This window comes from Oncorhynchus nerka, linkage group LG15, assembly GCF_034236695.1.
Source record: "Oncorhynchus nerka isolate Pitt River linkage group LG15, Oner_Uvic_2.0, whole genome shotgun sequence".
NCBI classification, from domain to species: Eukaryota; Metazoa; Chordata; class Actinopteri; order Salmoniformes; family Salmonidae; genus Oncorhynchus; species Oncorhynchus nerka.
In genome coordinates, this window is record NC_088410.1 from 22,894,438 (window position 1) to 22,904,872 (window position 10,435).

Genomic DNA, 10,435 nt, shown 5'->3' on the forward strand with positions numbered 1-10,435 from the left:
TCCCCCACTAAATGATGGGACGCTACTAGAAAGTGATGGATTAAGAGAGAGAGAGGTGGTTATTATCCCCCACTAAATGATGGGACGCTACTAGAAAGTGATGGATTAAGAGAGAGAAAGGTGGTTATTATCCCCACTAAATGATGGGACGCTACTAGAAAGTGATGGATTAAGAGAGAGAGGTGGTTATTATCCCCCACTAAATGATGGGACGCTACTAGAAAGTGATGGATTAAGAGAGAGAGGTGGTTATTATCCCCACTAAATGATGGGACGCTACTAGAAAGTGATGGATTAAGAGAGAGAGGTGGTTATTATCCCCCACTAAATGATGGGACGCTACTAGAAAGTGATGGATTAAGAGAGAGAGGTGGTTATTATCCCCACTAAATGATGGGACGCTACTAGAAAGTGATGGATTAAGAGAGAGGGGTGGTTATTATCCCCACTAAATGATGGGACGCTACTAGAAAGTGATGGATTAAGAGAGAGAGTGGTTATTATCCCCCACTAAATGATGGGACGCTACTAGAAAGTGATGGATTAAGAGAGAGAGGTGGTTATTATCCCCACTAAATGATGGGACGCTACTAGAAAGTGATGGATTAAGAGAGAGAGGTGGTTATTATCCCCCACTAAATGATGGGACGCTACTAGAAAGTGATGGATTAAGAGAGAGAGGTGGTTATTATCCCCCACTAAATGATGGGACGCTACTAGAAAGTGATGGATTAAGAGAGAGGGGTGGTTATTATCCCCCACTAAATGATGGGACGCTACTAGAAAGTGATGGATTAAGAGAGAGAGGTGGTTATTATCCCCACTAAATGATGGGACGCTACTAGAAAGTGATGGATTAAGAGAGAGGGTGGTTATTATCCCCACTAAATGATGGGACGCTACTAGAAAGTGATGGATTAAGAGAGAGAGGTGGTTATTATCCCCCACTAAATGATGGGACGCTACTAGAAAGTGATGGATTAAGAGAGAGAGGTGGGTTATTATCCCCACTAAATGATGGGACGCTACTAGAAAGTGATGGATTAAGAGAGAGGGGTGGTTATTATCCCCCACTAAATGATGGGACGCTACTAGAAAGTGATGGATTAAGAGAGAGAGGTGGTTATTATCCCCCACTAAATGATGGGACGCTACTAGAAAGTGATGGATTAAGAGAGAGAGGTGGTTATTATCCCCCACTAAATGATGGGACGCTACTAGAAAGTGATGGATTAAGAGAGAGGGGTGGTTATTATCCCCCACTAAATGATGGGACGCTACTAGAAAGTGATGGATTAAGAGAGAGAGAGGTGGTTATTATCCCCCACTAAATGATGGGACGCTACTAGAAAGTGATGGATTAAGAGAGAGAGGGTGGTTATTATCCCCACTAAATGATGGGACGCTACTAGAAAGTGATGGATTAAGAGAGAGAGGTGGTTATTATCCCCCACTAAATGATGGGACGCTACTAGAAAGTGATGGATTAAGAGAGAGAGGTGGTTATTATCCCCACTAAATGATGGGACGCTACTAGAAAGTGATGGATTAAGAGAGAGGGGTGGTTATTATCCCCCACTAAATGATGGGACGCTACTAGAAAGTGATGGATTAAGAGAGAGAGGTGGTTATTATCCCCCACTAAATGATGGGACGCTACTAGAAAGTGATGGATTAATAGAGAGAGAGGTGGTTATTATCCCCCACTAAATGATGGGACGCTACTAGAAAGTGATGGATTAAGAGAGAGAGAGAGGTGGTTATTATCCCCCACTAAATGATGGGACGCTACTAGAAAGTGATGGATTAAGAGAGAGGGGTGGTTATTATCCCCACTAAATGATGGGACGCTACTAGAAAGTGATGGATTAAGAGAGAGAGGTGTGGTTATTATCCCCCACTAAATGATGGGACGCTACTAGAAAGTGATGGATTAAGAGAGAGAGGTGGTTATTATCCCCCACTAAATGATGGGACGCTACTAGAAAGTGATGGATTAAGAGAGAGAGAGAGGTGTGGTTATTATCCCCCACTAAATGATGGGACGCTACTAGAAAGTGATGGATTAAGAGAGAGAGAGGTGGTTATTATCCCCACTAAATGATGGGACGCTACTAGAAAGTGATGGATTAAGAGAGAGGGGTGGTTATTATCCCCCACTAAATGATGGGACGCTACTAGAAAGTGATGGATTAAGAGAGAGAGGTGGTTATTATCCCCCACTAAATGATGGGACGCTACTAGAAAGTGATGGATTAAGAGAGAGAGAGGTGGTTATTATCCCCACTAAATGATGGGACGCTACTAGAAAGTGATGGATTAAGAGAGAGAGGTGGTTATTATCCCCCACTAAATGATGGGACGCTACTAGAAAGTGATGGATTAAGAGAGAGAGGTGTGGTTATTATCCCCACTAAATGATGGGACGCTACTAGAAAGTGATGGATTAAGAGAGAGAGGGTGGTTATTATCCCCCACTAAATGATGGGACGCTACTAGAAAGTGATGGATTAAGAGAGAGAGGTGGTTATTATCCCCCACTAAATGATGGGACGCTACTAGAAAGTGATGGATTAAGAGAGAGAGGTGGTTATTATCCCCACTAAATGATGGGACGCTACTAGAAAGTGATGGATTAAGAGAGAGAGGTGGTTATTATCCCCCACTAAATGATGGGACGCTACTAGAAAGTGATGGATTAAGAGAGAGAGGTGGTTATTATCCCCACTAAATGATGGGACGCTACTAGAAAGTGATGGATTAAGAGAGAGAGGTGGTTATTATCCCCCACTAAATGATGGGACGCTACTAGAAAGTGATGGATTAAGAGAGAGAGGTGGTTATTATCCCCACTAAATGATGGGACGCTACTAGAAAGTGATGGATTAAGAGAGAGAGGTGGTTATTATCCCCACTAAATGATGGGACGCTACTAGAAAGTGATGGATTAAGAGAGAGAGGTGGTTATTATCCCCCACTAAATGATGGGACGCTACTAGAAAGTGATGGATTAAGAGAGAGAGGGTGGTTATTATCCCCACTAAATGATGGGACGCTACTAGAAAGTGATGGATTAAGAGAGAGAGGTGTGGTTATTATCCCCTACTAAATGATGGGACGCTACTAGAAAGTGATGGATTAAGAGAGAGAGGTGGTTATTATCCCCCACTAAATGATGGGACGCTACTAGAAAGTGATGGATTAAGAGAGAGAGAGGTGGTTATTATCCCCCACTAAATGATGGGACGCTACTAGAAAGTGATGGATTAAGAGAGAGAGGTGGTTATTATCCCCACTAAATGATGGGACGCTACTAGAAAGTGATGGATTAATAGAGAGGGGTGGTTATTATCCCCCACTAAATGATGGGACGCTACTAGAAAGTGATGGATTAAGAGAGAGTGTGGTTATTATCCCCACTAAATGATGGGACGCTACTAGAAAGTGATGGATTAAGAGAGAGGGTGGTTATTATCCCCCACTAAATGATGGGACGCTACTAGAAAGTGATGGATTAAGAGAGAGAGGTGGTTATTATCCCCACTAAATGATGGGACGCTACTAGAAAGTGATGGATTAAGAGAGAGAGGTGGTTATTATCCCCACTAAATGATGGGACGCTACTAGAAAGTGATGGATTAAGAGAGAGGGTGGTTATTATCCCCCACTAAATGATGGGACGCTACTAGAAAGTGATGGATTAAGAGGAGAGGTGGTTATTATCCCCCACTAAATGATGGGACGCTACTAGAAAGTGATGGATTAAGAGAGAGAGGTGGTTATTATCCCCCACTAAATGATGGGACGCTACTAGAAAGTGATGGATTAAGAGAGAGGGTGGTTATTATCCCCCACTAAATGATGGGACGCTACTAGAAAGTGATGGATTAAGAGAGAGAGGTGGTTATTATCCCCCACTAAATGATGGGACGCTACTAGAAAGTGATGGATTAAGAGAGAGAGGTGGTTATTATCCCCCACTAAATGATGGGACGCTACTAGAAAGTGATGGATTAAGAGAGAGAGAGTGGTTATTATCCCCACTAAATGATGGGACGCTACTAGAAAGTGATGGATTAAGAGAGAGAGGTGGTTATTATCCCCACTAAATGATGGGACGCTACTAGAAAGTGATGGATTAAGAGAGAGAGGTGGTTATTATCCCCACTAAATGATGGGACGCTACTAGAAAGTGATGGATTAAGAGAGAGAGGTGGTTATTATCCCCCACTAAATGATGGGACGCTACTAGAAAGTGATGGATTAAGAGAGAGAGGTGGTTATTATCCCCCACTAAATGATGGGACGCTACTAGAAAGTGATGGATTAAGAGAGAGAGGTGGTTATTATCCCCCACTAAATGATGGGACGCTACTAGAAAGTGATGGATTAAGAGAGAGGGGTGGTTATTATCCCCCACTAAATGATGGGACGCTACTAGAAAGTGATGGATTAAGAGAGAGAGGTGGTTATTATCCCCCACTAAATGATGGGACGCTACTAGAAAGTGATGGATTAAGAGAGAGAGGTGGTTAATATCCCCACTAAATGATGGGACGCTACTAGAAAGTGATGGATTAAGAGAGAGAGGTGGTTATTATCCCCCACTAAATGATGGGACGCTACTAGAAAGTGATGGATTAAGAGAGAGAGGTGGTTATTATCCCCCACTAAATGATGGGACGCTACTAGAAAGTGATGGATTAAGAGAGAGGGATGGTGGTTATTATCCCCCACTAAATGATGGGACGCTACTAGAATATGATGGATTAAGAGAGAGAGGTGGTTATTATCCCCCACTAAATGATGGGACGCTACTAGAAAGTGATGGATTAAGAGAGAGAGGTGGTTATTATCCCCCACTAAATGATGGGACGCTACTAGAAAGTGATGGATTAATAGAGAGAGAGGTGGTTATTATCCCCCACTAAATGATGGGACGCTACTAGAAAGTGATGGATTAAGAGAGAGAGGTGGTTATTATCCCCCACTAAATGATGGGACGCTACTAGAAAGTGATGGATTAAGAGAGAGAGGTGGTTATTATCCCCCACTAAATGATGGGACGCTACTAGAAAGTGATGGATTAAGAGAGAGGGGTGGTATTATCCCCCACTAAATGATGGGACGCTACTAGAAAGTGATGGATTAAGAGAGAGGGTGGTTATTATCCCCCACTAAATGATGGGACGCTACTAGAAAGTGATGGATTAAGAGAGAGGGGTGGTTATTATCCCCCACTAAATGATGGGACGCTACTAGAAAGTGATGGATTAAGAGAGAGGGGTGGTTATTATCCCGCACTAAATGATGGGACACTACTAGAAAGTGATGGATTAAGAGAGAGAGGTGGTTATTATCCCCCACTAAATGATGGGACGCTACTAGAAAGTGATGGATTAAGAGAGAGAGATGGTTATTATCCCCACTAAATGATGGGACGCTACTAGAAAGTGATGGATTAAGAGAGAGAGGTGGTTATTATCCCCCACTAAATGATGGGACGCTACTAGAAAGTGATGGATTAAGAGAGAGGGGTGGTTATTATCCCCCACTAAATGATGGGACGCTACTAGAAAGTGATGGATTAAGAGAGAGAGGTGTGGTTATTATCCCCAACTAAATGATGGGATGCTACTAGAAAGTGATGGATTAAGAGAGAGAGGTGGTTATTATCCCCCACTAAATGATGGGACGCTACTAGAAAGTGATGGATTAAGAGAGAGAGAGAGGTGTGGTTATTATCCCCCACTAAATGATTGGACGCTACTAGAAAGTGAGGGATTAAGAGAGAGAGAGGTGGTTATTATCCCCCACTAAATGATGGGACGCTACTAGAAAGTGATGGATTAAGAGAGAGAGGTGGTTATTATCCCCCACTAAAGGATGGGACGCTACTAGAAAGTGATGGATTAAGAGAGAGAGAGGTGGTTATTATCCCCCACAAAATGATGGGACGCTACTAGAAAGTGATGGATTAAGAGAGAGAAAGGTGGTTATTATCCCCACTAAATGATGGGACGCTACTAGAAAGTGATGGATTAAGAGAGGTGTGGTTATTATCCCCCACTAAATGATGGGACGCTACTAGAAAGTGATGGATTAAGAGAGAGAGGGGTGGTTATTATCCCCCACTAAATGATGGGACGCTGCTAGAAAGTGATGGATTAAGAGAGAGAGAGGTGGTTATTATCCCCCACTAAATGATGGGACGCTACTAGAAAGTGATGGATTAAGAGCGAGAGGTGGTTATTATCCCCCACTAAATGATGGGACGCTACTAGAAAGTGATGGATTAAGAGAGAGGGGTGGTTATTATCCCGCACTAAATGATGGGACACTACTAGAAAGTGATGGATTAAGAGAGAGAGGTGGTTATTATCCCCCACTAAATGATGGGACGCTACTAGAAAGTGATGGATTAATAGAGAGAGAGATGGTTATTATCCCCCACTAAATGATGGGACGCTACTAGAAAGTGATGGATTAAGAGAGAGAGAGGTGGTTATTATCCCCCACTAAATGATGGGACGCTACTAGAAAGTGATGGATTAAGAGAGAGGGGTGGTTATTATCCCCCACTAAATGATGGGACGCTACTAGAAAGTGATGGATTAAGAGAGAGAGGTGTGGTTATTATCCCCAACTAAATGATGGGACGCTACTAGAAAGTGATGGATTAAGAGAGAGAGGTGGTTATTATCCCCCACTAAATGATGGGACGCTACTAGAAAGTGATGGATTAAGAGAGAGAGAGAGGTGTGGTTATTATCCCCCACTAAATGATGGGACGCTACTAGAAAGTGAGGGATTAAGAGAGAGAGAGGTGGTTATTATCCCCCACTAAATGATGGGACGCTACTAGAAAGTGATGGATTAAGAGAGAGAGGTGGTTATTATCCCCCACTAAATGATGGGACGCTACTAGAAAGTGATGGATTAAGAGAGAGAGAGGTGGTTATTATCCCCCACAAAATGATGGGACGCTACTAGAAAGTGATGGATTAAGAGAGAGAAAGGTGGTTATTATCCCCACTAAATATCTCCAGACGCTGCACCTTGGTCCTCCTCTCTATCTCCAGACGCTGCACCTTGGTCCTCCTCTCTATCTCCAGACGCTGCACCTTGGTCCTCCTCTCTATCTCCAGACGCTGCACCTTGGTCCTCCTCTCTATCTCCAGACGCTGCACCTTGGTCCTCCTCTCTATCTCCAGACGCTGCACCTTGGTCCTCCTCTCTATCTCCAGACGCTGCACCTTGGTCCTCCTCTCTATCTCCAGACGCTGCACCTTGGTCCTCCTCTCTACCTCCAGACGCTGCACCTTGGTCCTCCTCTCTATCTCCAGACGCTGCACCTTGGTCCTCCTCTCTATCTCCAGACGCTGCACCTTGGTCCTCCTCTCTATCTCCAGACGCTGCACCTTGGTCCTCCTCTCTATCTCCAGACGCTGCACCTTGGTCCTCCTCTCTATCTCCAGATGCTGCACCTTGGTCCTCCTCTCTATCTCCAGACGACAACCGTTACAAATTGCTGATAAAAAGCTGTTTACTTTAATGACAGTATCGATCCTATTCTGCTGATGGAAAAACATATGTGTTATGGCTTCATACCCCCTGTCTACCTGTCTAACAGATCACAGAGGGTGTTCTTTAATGGAAGCCTCAACAACACCATCCAGGTAGAATCAGGGATTCAGCTGTCTGAATGACTCAACCTGCTGTATTGTGGGTAAAGAGTTACCTGTCTAACAGATCACAGAGGGTGTTCTTTAATGGAAGCCTCAAACAGCACCATCCAGGTAGAACCAGGGATACAACACCATCCAGGTAGAATCAGGGATTCAGCTGTCTGAATGACTCAACACTATTGACGTCAGCTACTACAGAGAGTGAAATCACTGCAACACTTAATGAAGAGCTGCCGTTAGTTTCAGAATGAAACCTATATAGACAGGGCTATGATAAAACCTATATAGACAGGACTATGATAAAACCTATATATACAGGACTATGATAAAACCTATATAGACAGGGCTATGATAAAACCTATATAGACAGGGCTATGATAAAACCTATATATACAGGACTATGATAAAACCTATATATACAGGACTATGATAAAACCTATATAGACAGGGCTATGATAAAACCTATATATACAGGTCTATGATAAAACCTATATAGACAGGGCTATGATAAAACCTATATAGACAGGGCTATGATAAAACCTATATAGACAGGGCTATGATAAAACCTATATAGACAGGACTATGGTAAAACCTATATAGACAGGACTATGGTAAAACCTATATAGACAGGACTATGGTAAAACCTATATAGACAGGACTATGGTAAATCAACCTTTATCTTTCCCTTTCCTCCAGCCTTTCATCCCTCACTTCTTCTCCCTTCATCTTTCATGTCACCTCCCCTTTTACAATGTTTTTCTGCTTACTATGATCTCTACTTCATCTCCCCCATATTCCCCTTAACCGTTCTCTCTTCCACTCACCCTCCTGACATTCTCTCAATTCAATTCAAGGGGCTTTATTGTCATGGGAAACATATGTTAACATTGCCAAAGCAAGTAAAGTAGATAATATACAAAAGTGAAATAAACTATCAAAATTAACAGTAAACATTACACTAACCACTCTTCATTACACATACGTTCCAAAAGAATAAAGACATTACACATGTCATATTATGTATACAGTGTTATAACGATGTACAGTACATATAGTTAAATTACAACAGGGGAAATAAATATGCATAAATATGGGTTGTATTTACAATGGTGTTTGTCCTCACTGGTTGCGCTTGTCTTGTGTCAACAGGTCACAAATATTGCTGTGATGGCACACTGTTATTTTACCCAGAGATATGGAAGTTTATCAAAATCGGGTTTGTTTTCTAAATCTTTGTGGGACTGTCTAAACTGAGGGACATTTGTGTCTCTAATATGGTCATACATTTGGCAGGAGGTTAGAAGGTGCATCTCTCTCTCTCTCTCTCTCTTTCTCTCTTTTTCTCTCTTTAATCAAGGGACATTATCATATTATGTATATATACAGTGTGGTAAAAATGTGACGGCGGCCTTTCTCAATAGCAAGGCTATACTCACTGAGTCTGTACATAGTCAAAGCTTTCCTTAGGTTTAGGTCAGTCACAGTGGTCAGGTATTCTGCCACTGTGTTCTCTTTGTTTAGGGCCAAATAGCATTCTAGTTTACTCTGGAGGTTTTTATTCTTTCCAATGTGTCAAGTAATTATCTTTTTGTTTTCTCATGATTTGGTTGGGTCTAATTGTGCTGCTGTCCTTGGGCTCTGTGGGGTGTGTTTGTGTTTGTGAACAGAGCCCCAGGACCAGCTTGCTTAGGGGACTCTTCTCTAGGTTCATCTCTCTGTAGGTGATGGCTTTGTAATGGAAGGTTTGAGAGTCGCTTCCTTTTAGGTTGTTGTAGAATTTAACAGCTCTTTTCTGGATTTTGATAATTAGTGTGTATCGGCTTAATTGTGCTCTGCAGGCATTATTTGGTGTTCTACGTTGTACACAGAGGATATTTTTGCAGAATTCTGCATGCAGTCTCAATTTGGTGTTTGTCCCATTTAGTGAATTCTTGGTTGGTGAGTGGGCCCCAGACCTCACAACTGATTCAAGTATTTGTAGCTAGATCCTAATTGGTATGTCAAATTGTTCCTTTTGATGGCATAGAAGACCCTTCTTGCCTTGTCTCTCAGATCGTTCACAGCTTTGTGGAAGTTACCTGTGGCTCTGATGTTTAGGTCAAGGTATGTATAGTTTTTTGTGTGCTCCAGGGCAACAGTGTCTAGATGGATTTTGTATTTGTGGTCCTGGCGACTGGGCCTTTTTTGGAACACCATTATTTTGGTCTTACTGAGATTTACTGTCAGGGCCCAGGTCTGGCTGAATATATGCAGAAGATTTAGGTGTTGCTGTAGGCCCTCGTTGATTGGTGACAGAAGCACCAGATCATCAGCAAACAGTAGACATTTGACTTCTGTCTCTCTCTCTCTCTCTCTCTCTCTCTCTCTCTCTCTCTCTCTCCCTCTCTCTCTCTCACACACTCTCTTCCCACCCTTTTCTCTCCCTGCTGTTACCTCTTCCCTTTCTCTCAATCCTGGCCTGCAGATCAATAATTCAGCCTCCCCTGCAGAGAGACAGCAGCACTGATACACTGATTAGACATGAGACTGGTGGAGAAAGAGGGAGAGACAGAAAAAGAAGAGAGGGCGAGATAGAGAGAGCGAAAGTGACAGAGAGAGTGTGGGAGTGACGCAGAGAGGGAGATAGAGAGAGAATGATTAGGCCATGGGGAGATCAACAGAGGAACAGACAGAGAGGGAGATAGAGAGAGAAGGATTAGGACATGGGAGATCAACAGAGGAACAGACAGAGAGGGAGATAAAGAGAG